General features: G+C 48.2%; 1 protein-coding gene across 3 annotated transcripts in view; it reads right to left on the reverse strand.

Moving 5' to 3' along the window:
* LOC124308109 (nucleolysin TIAR) overlaps positions 1 to 12,227 on the reverse strand; it is a 295,980-nt gene that overhangs the window by 225,037 nt on the left and 58,716 nt on the right. The gene's annotated exons all lie outside the window — the stretch shown is intronic.

Consider the following 12,227-nt stretch of genomic DNA (forward strand, 5'->3'; position numbering starts at 1 on the left):
GTTGATTGGAAATAAAATAACGTCGTTTCAAGTTTACGGACAGGCTGCGCGGCCCGGATCGCGAACTCGGTGTGAGTCGTTTCACCCGGAACGTACGAAGGAGGGATAGGACGACGAGTGTGAGGTAGCGCCGACCATTCGACAGGAGCACCGGTTATCACGAAAACGAAAATTCCTCATCCCGCGTCCCGCTTTCCGGCTCGAACTCGTAAAGATCGTCCCTCGGCTCGATAGAAATAGAAACATCCCCGTCCACCGCCCAGCTCGATCATTTCCGCAATGCGAATACAGCCCGAAACAGCGGAGGCCGGGAATTCCAAGCCCGTCGACCCGCCTCGCTTGCTCCCCGTGTTTACGATCCTCTAATTGACGTCCGCACAAGAAATTAACAACTGTCCTCCTATTGTGGAGTTGAGCGTGCACGAGCCGAGCCCACACTTGCTCGAGTTTATCAGGGCTCCGTAAACCGATGTCACGCAAATCGTGACTACGGTGTCTTCCGTGCAACCGCGGACAGCGTTGCAGCTCCGTTGATCGCGGGTTAATTATACCGCCGTTCCCTGCCTTACCGTAGTCCTGAATACCCTCGATTTTCTCAGCAATTTACCCTTCGTCGAATACACACAACTTCCGTATACCTTGTACCCTGTACAACGATATCGCGCACCATTGCACGAATCGCTTGAATACCGTCCCCGTGTGCGAGCTGGGAAAATTTCCGCGAAGGTTTCGGAAACTCGGATCGCTGATGCGTTGAACAAATTTAAAGACAACAAAAAGTGACGGCCGGCGTAGAGGATTTTTTTGAGAGATCTTTGGGCGATTAATCCACACCGCAATTCGAACCTGTCAACGTGATTCGGGCTTTTCAGCAGCGGTATCGTTGCCATCGAGAACGCCGCCGGGGGGGAGTGCAATCAACGAGTCAGTTGCAGCGTAAGAAAATTACGTGGGGATGAAGACGACGAGTTGACTGTAGGTACGTAATTGAAGCGTGGGTGGAGGTGGTTGACAGGTTTTTGTCTCTTAGGGTTCAAAGAGTCGTCCGGATGCTACTTTCCTTTATAACTCGAATTTTCAAGACAGTAATGGACGTGCGTTCGTCGCGAACGGTGGATTAGTTTAACAGAGAAAATCTATTTCCGCAAAAAGGGGTGAAGAGATAGAGGGATGAAGCGAAAGAGAAAGGAACCGAGTTGGTTTTGAGCTCTGGAGGGCAGACGGGTCGCCCGAGTGGCGGACTGTGATCGGGGTGATTGAGAAGCGGAAGAGAGAGAGAGAGAGAGAGAGAGAGAGAGAGAGAGAGAGAGAGAAAACGAAGAGAACAAGGAGGCGATTTCATGAGATTACATTTTTATTTACCCAGGCAAATGAATCCCCTTGATTATTACTCGAGAAGTCCTTGCCCTCCACCTGAGTGCAAGTGCAAATATTGGTTTTGTCTAGTGCCACCTGGTTTGCATAATTAAATCTCGGAGTCTTGACTCCTTCTAGGTAGAGCGGATAGAAAAATAACAATAATTAAAAACTCGACGAATTTCCGCAGGCAGATGCACCTCGAGACCTCACTTTTGCGCGGTGCACTCCAACCAATTAAATTAACTCCTCAAATTTGGTCTGCGGGACCTTGTTCTCCACCTTTTTTTTTTTTTTTTTTGTTTTTATACTTTAAACTTTTTTCTCTAGCTTGTTCCTTTTTTTTTTTTCTCATACCCCAAACGCAAACAACGCGGTGGTAACTTGCGAGAGTTGGTTGTTAGGTAAACACCGGGATATTATACAAACACAGGGGTAATTCATGCAGGTCGCGAAAACTCGGTCTTACCTTCGGAGGATGAGCTCCTGCAACTCCTTTAAATTTTACTCCCAGTAAGAATCGTGTAATCGTTCCCATTTCAGGGAACAGTGGGGCAGTGATTTCTGCCCTTGGATCTTTCTCAATTACAGAGTCAAGCCGGAAGTCGGTCTAGACGAAAATCAACGCAGTGGCCGCGAAGCGAAGGTCACGATGAAAACATCGCGCACAATTGTCGTCCGGATCCGGTTCGGTGTTTCGTACGTGGGGCACGTGCGTCAAAAACCTCGGCCCGCTGCAGGAAGCTGTTCTCCGTCTGCCCACGGGCTCGCCGAGGATGTCCAACTAATGTGTTTAATCCTCGCCTCGCTGAACCTTGGTCGAACGTGCCTACACGTCCTCGGTCGTACGTGTCGTCCGACGGCGGACGAACCTTCTTCAACCTCTTTCGAAATGACCGAAATTTAAAACGAGTCTGTGCCTCGGCTGTCGGCGTGCTTGACCCGACGACCTCAGTCTGGCAATTAATACCGCGCGGTTGTAACTCTGGGACCAGGTGAATGCAGGCCGTTTGTTTTACCATCAACCTTGGACCGTGAAAGGGTGTTCGAGAGCAGAGCGCGGACTTTGAGCTTGAGGTACGATGGACAAGCCATCGCGAGTCCCAAGGTCACGACGCATCGGCCATATCGTTATTCTTCTTCAGTCTGAATATCTTCCCCATCTTCAGCGTCGGAGTTAACGCCTTTTCCCGAGTACCGATACTTGGGTTACGCATAAGTACCGGTACTCGGTATCTCCACCCTACACTCTCCGTGTCGGTGGAAGTCCTAACGAAACAAGGGTTCAAGTTCCCAGCTCTCGAGGGTGGAAGCGCGAGTACCTGCCGGGGCGTCGGTGTGGAGCAGTGGGTCGCAACAAGCGTACAAGTGAGCCAGAGAAATGCGGATGAAAGTTGAGGAGGATAGAAAGAGGGGAAGAAGAGGACGGAGCGACTGCGAGAAGGAGTAGCTGGTAACCATCGTACACGTGTAGCTATAACATTCTGTGTGATAAACAAGTTCAAACGGAAAAGGTCTTCAGTGGAATGTCGTCGAGTCTAACCGTCGCCCGTACGCTCGACATAGTCCGTTAGTCGACCTACCGACAGTTGCTGCAACTATGTACATATGTACGTACCTACATATAATGTATGTACTTTTCACCAACCTTCAAACTGTCTCGCCACTTATATCAAGCAAAAGTAGTCGTCGGCTGGTGCGCGGTGCGTATAGGTATACGTGCCCACAGCTTTTCGTCCTCGGACTCTAAGCGCAGCAAGCAGTTCGACGAGAAAAGAAGATGGTTTTATTCGGATCCTGAACAAATGTGGGTAAGTACGTTATGGCCGCTCACTCTCCATCTCTCTGTCTCTCTCTCTCTCTCCCTTGCCCAGTAGGACAGTCACACCACCAACCCATACCGTTTCATCTCGGCTCCCTGTTTTTGACACTCCTCTGTCAAGAGCTGCGACACTTTTTTCTTCCATCTCCCTTTGTGGGCGCTCTGACAAGTGGACCTTGTCCGACGGCATGATAAACGTTTTTCATTATTCATTCCTTTCTCTTATTTTCCTTTCTCCCTACTCTCTTGTGTTGTTGAAGTGACTCGAAGCTTGAACCTTTCCCGGACTCCCTCGTTTTCTTTTAGACGGTGTTCTGTTACTCCTAATTGAAGTCCAGGCATGCAATTCTATGTGCGCATTCCATCTTCAATTTTCACGGTTATTTCTTTTCCGTTCCCACCAAACCAATTGACCAATAATCGATCGTATCGGTACCTACTGAGTCGCATCTAAGGAAGCCCTGGGCCCAAACTTCGTCAACAACAACGCGTGTTATCTTCTTTTACTCAAAGGCACCTTTATGCCTCCAAAAACCTTGACTGATTGGGACTGTAGTACACACCGCAGATTCGAACATAACAAGATCCGATAGCGGGAGGGCGCTCGGCGTCGGTGTTTATCGCTCGATCATCCGGTCGACAAACACCGTTACCTCGAGCCTGTTCACCCAGAGAGTTCGAGGAAAGAAGGAGGAATCGAATTAAGGAGTCCTTTTTAAGGTCCGGCGAAATAGTCCCGACCTTGGTGTGGCTGGTGATTTTTACCCCAATACGAAGGAGGGTGAGGGGAGGGAGCGAGGGGGGAGAGAGAGACTAGAAGTGCGGGGTGGAGGACGAAGGGTTTAAAATAATAGTGGAACTCCGGGTGAGTCGGTCTCAGGGAGAGCTCCGCCCCGCGAAATATGGCGAACCTCGCCAGGACGCGATTGGGTGACGGGAGGACGCTGAGCTTGCGAGCCAAGACATTGGTGCCCCCCGCTCGGATCCTGCAGCCACCCTCTCGAAGCCCGGCGCCCTCACTTGCCCTAGACCATGGAAATATCTCCGGCGATTCGACGCCCGTTGTCTACGGTCGGAGCGTCCAGATTATGCCCGCATCCCTCAGCCATCGCCAAAACGCCGCGACGGGCGTTCAAGTCGGTGCTGCTCAGGTCGATAGCGTCCCCCGAAATTTCCGAAGGGTGATTCAAGCCGGCTTCCGTCGTCGCCTCGCCTCTTCGAGGAGCGGAAACGCGGAGAGACTTGACGCGGCCGTTTACGTTGGCAGAGGTGAAATTCACGCGCAACGGGGCAGCGACAAAGGGAACCGGTCACGGCACCCGGGGGGAAGTGACCTCGAGGAGAACACTTGCGGTGTAATTAAAGTCGCTGGTGAGAGAAATAATGAAAATAAAATAATAAACAGAGCCAAAGTCAGGCTCTTCAGAGACGCGATCAAACCCCCGGGGGGGGGGGGTGGGGGGTTGACGAGTGCCAACCGGCAAGGTGGGGCGGTTTAATTACGAAGATTGCGGGCTTGCAGGTAGTCGTCTAGTCTGACTTGTACGCATTGTAACTCCTGTAACCGGTGGGAAGCAGCTTACACGCGGGGATGATAACGAGGGGTAGAAAGAAGCCGCGGCGAGATTAAGGGGGCGAAACGCCGTCTGATTCCTCGATGAAATTATAATTTTCCATCGACTTGACGCCGCGGGGCTTGCCGAGTACCTAGGTATGCAGCGGGCGGCGCGGCGGAGTCCTTGATTTCTTTTTTTCAGACGCTGAATCTTCCCCCCTCGTGACAGGTTGAGCGGATTAATACGCTCCCGTGGAGATCGCGATCCCGAATATTTTCAATTCATACACCTACTCCAACCGCCGCGACGCCCTCCGTCCCCATCTCTTCTCGTTCACCGTCGGAGCTAAATTATATTTCGTCACTCGCCCCCGGGGTTAATTCCTATTGATCAGTCAACTTTCCTGATTTATTTATACACGCGAAAGTGCCCCTTCCTTATCGAGCACAAGTATGAAAAAATTTAGGGGTGAGGCGGGGGAGGAAAAAAAAATTTCTCCAAGCCCTACAACTCTGAGATTATATTCTCTTCCCCCACTTTCCGTCACGCGAAACTCCCGCGAAAAATGCGCCTCCCCCAAATCCTACGAGCCGACGGAGGTCTAACCGGAATATTTATCGTTCTGGAATGGACACAGCTGTACGCAAAAGAGAGTGAAAATCACGTACCGTGACGTGACTTAGACTTTACATTCGTCGTGAACCTCGGTTCAAGTCGTAACGCGACATGACATATTCGTCTTTCACGGGATCAAGATCATACAAAGTTTACAGATGTCCCAAAACACGGATTTAATCTCTTTAAGCTCTTTGTCGTTAATTTTTGGACGACTGAATCTTTCGCGCTAAGGAATACAATCAGTGAGGCGGTATTAACAAAGGCTTAATCAAAACTTTCGAAATTTAACTGACGTCAGCTTATCGATTATCGTTAATTGATGAAGTGAAAAAATTTGTAGTTGTTAAAAATTTCAGAGCATGGAAAATCTATTCACAAATGACGTAAGCTTTAATTGAGGTATCAAAAGTGGACTTTTTAATAAAGGGATCAACCGTGATGGGATTCTTTAAAACGCTTCGAATTCACGGTTGTTAATTAATGTTTCATTACGATGACGTAGTATCGTGATATCTTCACAATAATCCTTGGATTAATTGTTTCACCCTCAACAAAACATCGTCCTTTCGTGTATCAACTTTTTTGCTACCGAATATTCTCAAGTCAAGGTTCTTCAAAGCCTCCGCCGACCGCGAGTTGAAGAAGCAGATTGAGTCGTTGGATGTAATCCGCGACCGAGGCGAGTGGATTAATCATCATTTCTCATCGTAGGATGTATTAAAACGGTGAAAGTACTCCGTGGGCACCCACCCCGCATCAGCTCCGCCCGTTGTACATAATCATAATGTAATGCAGGCGGTATAGCATCCGGACGTTAAAAAGCCACCCATCCAAAGAACGTGGCCGTGGCGTTCCAGCTCTGCTCCGGCCAAGACGTACTGCAGATTGATTACGGCCCGGCAGGGAACAAAGGGGGAGGTGTGTGAAAAATACTCGCCGACTAATTTATCTCGCCGAGAGTAAAGGGGAGGAAAACGCAGAGAGGTGCCGGAGAAGTAAGCGGCTGTGCGAAAACGAGAGAATGGCCGAGGGTCAGCCGGGCAATTCTCACCTCACACACCGTGTCACATTTCACGCGCTGGCACCAACTTCCGAACAACGCCGAGTGCCACAAGAGAAGCCTGGAGAACGATACCGCGATCACAATGGCGCGACGACCGACGAGAGGACCAGTTTTGCAGGAGTTTTGGGGCCGAGAACGGGGCACCGACGACATACACTCGGTTTGCGTTCGGGGTGAACAATAAACGCGAATTGAGACACCCGCCCGCTGATTATGTCCCGGTCACAGTCTCTGCGCCTGGTAATATGGCGTCTGCGAGGAGTTGCAGCCGGGCGTTGGAATATCTCCATCTTTACGATGCCCTGTAATGTTTTTAATTCCGGTCTAGATTATCGCGGGGAAAACGCCGCGCTGCACCCGCTATGTAACGGGGAATGTCCCGCTCCCGTTAAATTTTCATCCTCCATAAAACCTTTTACTGTCAAGAGCTGAGTGCCCTGAAGCTTGCCCTCCGCGGTCATACTTGCCATGCATGATGCCGTTAAATCGTATTTTTCAGTATAACATAACCGCGGGTCAACGCGGCAAAGCGAACGTGGAACGGGGAATTTAGTGCGAGTGTGATCGTCGTTGGCGTTGAAACAGAAATTGTCTGAGACTGGCAACTTACCGACGCACTAATTCCGAGTTCTACCGCGTAATCAGCCCTCAGGATGATTTCACTAACGCCTACGGCTTTGATTGAGAATCACTCACTCTAGTTTCTAACCGGTATACTAAATCAGGGATGAAAGGCTTTACGGGTCTGTATGGTGCAGCCGCTGCGCCCACCACGCGTGGTTCAGTCGGGGTAAAACACGGCTCGAGTTTATGTTCACCGTTGCAAATTGACGGCGGTGCATGCCGTCATAACTCGGTTCATCGTATTCGAATTACGCCAATCATCGGATGACCGTGTGTGTGTGTGTGCGTGCGTACGAACCATACGGGTACCGAGGACGGTTCATATTCGCCGATGCAGATTGGAACGGAGTTTTTGCACGGATAGACAGAGAGAGAGAGATATGTGTAATTTTTATTTTTCAGATTTGTCGTTTCATCGTGCTTGATTGATTGAAAAAATATTATCTGCCCCATCCGGGCGGCGTCGATTTGATTGCAGTATGACAAGTTCTCGAAATTCAATATAGAATTCATTTAGAAATCATCGGTACCTGCAGCGAGTCTAGTTTCGCAAAACTTTTTCACCCCTTTGACGCAGTGGCGGTTTGACTGCGTAAGCATCGGAATTATTCGAAAAGTTGACAGTCCCGCATTACACGCGGGTGAAGAGAAAAGCGAGCAAGTTTGATTTCAGTATTTCCGCTGCAGGTTCATACCTACCTGCTGTAAAGAGGGACTCGCTAAAGCGCGGAGCGATAGTGAAAAGGGCACGAGAGGCGGGAGGGGTCGGCCTTTTCCACTTTTTCACCTATTCACCTTTCACCTTTTTCACGGACTCTCCTCCCCTCCAGCCGTTTCATTTTTCCCGCCTAGTAACGCGATCGTGACGAATGGCTCGGAGAGGGAACGACCCCTGGCTGCATGGTGCGTGGGTGTGTGACGGGCCTGTATCTGCACAGACACGTCCAGCCGTGTACGACGGGATTTCGTGCCAGACCACGAGATAACGTCCTTAGGGCACTCGAGGCCCGAGGACGATAAGGGGAGCGAAGAGGGGGGGGAAATTCTTGCGCAACATCATAAGGAGCCCCTAAAAGCTGTCTGACGTTACCGAGAAGCTAAGCTGCGCAACACAGAGGCAGCGATAGAAGGATCAACTTGGTTTTTCCGTCGTTTCCGCGCTGATGAAACCCGCGCGGTGTTATATCTATACTTTTCGTGATATATACTCGTTTTCTGGTGATGAATTTCAAACCCGTGCCTTGCGGAAGAACCGGTTAAATAGTGAAATGGGTGAGATGAAAAAAAAAAAAAGAGGCGAACGACCCGAGGAGTGCAGTGTTTTTACACTTGATGCAGCAATTCGCAGCAGCGCCGTTGGCACATTTTATAATTTGGTAATGCTGTTCGCAGCAATAAAAAACACGGGGGGGGGGGGGATGTTGGAAAAGGAAGGGCGAGATGAAAAAGTTGAAAAATGGCGAGAAATAAAATCGCAGATGCAGGTGCAGGGATCGCGGATTCCACGGTACATACCTATACCGCATAAATAAAATCCGGATGACAATTCGCCACCCGGGTTTTCGGGAAAATCGGATTATATTTTATTCAAATACGTTTTCTCCCGCCAATTTTGAAATACGTATTATACGCGCAGACTGCCGCCGTGCATCTCAATTATTTTTCGGAACGCATTTTCCCCTCACTTATTCGAACTTCACCACGTCCCAGTTATAACCTGCGTATTTTTCATCGGATTACACGTGTTTTCGCATTGCTTACTTTGTGAAAAATTCTTCCACACTCGGATAAAAAAATAATCCAATAGCCGAACGAAGAAGCTGATAGTTTTTTTTTTTTTTTTTTTCATCCTTTTCTTCCGTTTCTCGTTTTTTCGCATTCCTATTTATTCGTTTTTTCATCACCAGCCTTTATCTGCGGTCCCGGCGATATCACGCTGCGGCTACTTGTCAAAACAGCAAACGCCGCAGTAAATATAATCTACGACGAGATTCCGCAGCAGCAGCAGCAGCAGCAGCAGCATGGCCACTGCCATCCTATAACACTGCGGCATTCGCATACACGTACATAGATCGTCACGTGCCTATCCAAACATAGCGAAATACCCGGTAGGCAGATACGTATCTACGTGTATGTATATGTATATGTACGATTACATCGACGAGATGGTTTACCTATCTCTATTTATTTACAGGAAAATATCGCAGTTTCGAATAGCCTCCGTTTCTCTAAACTCTGTACACAAACGTAAAACCGTATTTATACAATCTGTGTATCGGTGACGAGTTTTGCCACTTGTAACGTGGAAAATTTTATAACCAGCTGCGACGTACCGCATGTTTTTGTTTTTCAGTTGATTATTTGTTTATTTATTCATTTTCTTTTTCTCTCGTCAAAGGTAAATTCGCAATGTGTTTGCATATGATTCTCTATGCAATAATGCTGCGTAACAAAATATTCATCTCTGTAGAATATGCCGCGGTATTGAATTATAGATTTTCAGTGGCACATCCTGTACCTGAATATTCAAATTTGTTTAAATCTGTTTTTTCACCAAATTTACTAAATTGCGAATATGTGACAGATCTTCGCGAAACAGGGTATAAAAATGATGTTCTGCACGATTCTTTAGAGAGGAAGGATAGGATTACATTTTAAACATAATTTAAAGTAGATTCACGCCTTTCTCAGCTAAATTTTTCCAACCAACACATCACATCAGCGATCGCGTACGTTTCGGGGAATATCCTATCGTTATCAGGCTTGCAATCCCTCCTCCCTCCGAAAACGCAGCGAAGCACGGTATAATAATTTCTCAGCACTTCACAGCACATATACAGTGAATGTATTTTTAGCAAAGGCCCGTACATATATACCTCTGCGGGTTAACGGGCGTGAAAGATGTTCAGTAAAGGGGTATGAGGTATCGAGTAGGTCAGCCAGGAAAAATAACCAGTCGCACAAAGTGCAGTGGAGTGTAAGGTAAAATAAGGAGAAGAAGAAGTAGAAGAAGAAGTGGTGAAAGAAAAGGAAAAAAGTGAAAAAGAACAACAACAAAAGTGGTATAAAAAAAAAAAATCGAAACAACGGCGATGAAGTAGCTCCTGGAATTTCGGCAGAGCGGAAGAATAACGTCCTGCAGTTCTCACTGACTGGTGCACACGATTCACAGAATAACTGAAATTCACTTCTTCTTAAAGTATATCATTCACGAGAGTAAAATTTTTTCGCAGTATGACGGTTCACGGGTTATACCAGCAATTGAAAATAAACAGATACATACCAGCGTGCAGACGCCTCGAGACGTACCTGCAGGCGTTCTTTTTGAGCTGCGTTTCTGGGTAGTTACGTGTTTTTATCCCAAAATTCCTTATAATTCTCAGCTTACCTGAAACACAGAAGTAAAATTTTTCCAATTAACTTAGCGAATTTGAAAGCTCTAGAGAGAGAGAAAGCTGGAAATGAGAGAGCTCGCACGTACGGATAGAAGCTCTAGGTAAGTAATTTCCATGATAAAAAGTGATTGCGGAGGCGGGAGAGAAGTAAAAGAGAGGGAAAAGGACGGGGGACGAAGAGGTGCGATTGGCCCGAGGAAAGGCATTGATTCACAATTTGTAGGGGTAAACAGAGTCGGGGTAAAAGAAAGGCTGCACGGCTGACGCCTCGGGCGACGTACACCTTTAATAACGGGGGTTGGTTGGATTTCGGAGCGGTCAACGAACGCGGCTGGGCCGTCCTTCGGGATTTTTGCGGGTCGAGGATGGGAAGAAGGAAGAACCACGTGAGAGTGAGGGTAAAAAGCTCCCGCTTACACGAGCCCCGCCACCTCGAGAGCCGGGGGAAGTGGGTCTTATGTAATAAGTCAATTTTTGTATCGCACTACATGCGAAGTGACGCCATTTGTCAACGTCAACCGGTGGCTCCGAAACCGAGTCACGCCGCCGTTGCGGCACGATCTTCTTTGTGCCTCGAACAATATTGCCCGAGACGCGAGACCCCTGGCGGACAATATCTTTCTCTCCCACGAGATCTTCCGGATCGAGGTCTATCTACCGCAGAATTTTTACCCAGCTCCGCAGTCCTCGGAAAGCTTTAAGGAAGCTTCGGATCCTCGGGATCGGTTTGGAACAGGAACTGTCCAAATTCAAATCACGTTCCTCGTCAACTATGAACACCCTTTATGGCTGCATCAGTTTTCGAAGAAAATAATCCCAGCTCGACCAGGATGGGAACAGTCTGACAAGTTGTGAGGTCGGTTTTTATACGCTAAATGATAATGGACGGACATCAGCTTTCGGGAAAGATGTCTCGCGACAAATGGAACCACTAAGATTGAACGGTAAAAAACATCGAAGTGAGGATAAATCCTCGTTCGGTCACTGAGTGCAACCGGCGTTGGGGGGTGAGAACAGTGACAGTGTAGTGCTTTTTCGCCCTCAACCTTGCTTGACGCGGACGACATGTCGCGGCCAAATCGACTTGGAAGTAAGAAGCCGTACGTTTTATCGCCGATGTGGACGATAGTCTTCATTCTTTCTTGTGCGGTATACAACACCCTGCAGATCTTATCAGTTTCTCACTTCCTCGCAAATTTCAATTGTCCTGTATTTTCTGGGGCGGGGTTTAGAATAGAAAGAATTTGAAAAATAAGAATCGCTTGCGAATCGACACGTGAAACAAGCTACCGTCAACTCCAAGCACGTGCTATTTATTCTTCTTTTTCAATTATTTCTCCACATCGGTAATGAGCCTTCTAGATCAAATCTCTACAGCTGACGACGTCGATTCGATGACTTGGGGTGAAACGGGGAGGTTAACAAGGCCTCGATCAACGCCTTACGGCAAAACCTTATTCCCGAGTGTTCGACACTCGGTGTAATCATTGTTTGACGAGCAAGGATTCGAATTAGATAGTGTAAACAGAGTGAAGCTGCCGAGGCGTACCGAAAAGCGAAACTTTTCAATCCCACTTGCAGTTCGACATTGTGAAAATCGTGCAGCAGACGCAGCGTCTCGCCTCCCAGCAGATTGTCAACTTATAATTGGCACTTCTTAATTATCCCGAATTAGCCAGCCCCGCATCCCTCGCAGCCCCCGCCTGCGGAACTCGAGCCCGCATCGCCGTAGAAGAATATAATACAAACTCGAGGGTAACTCCTTGCCGCCTCCCCTCGACAATTAAGAATAT

Source organism: Neodiprion virginianus, chromosome 6 (assembly GCF_021901495.1).
Source record: "Neodiprion virginianus isolate iyNeoVirg1 chromosome 6, iyNeoVirg1.1, whole genome shotgun sequence".
Taxonomy (NCBI): domain Eukaryota; kingdom Metazoa; phylum Arthropoda; class Insecta; order Hymenoptera; family Diprionidae; genus Neodiprion; species Neodiprion virginianus.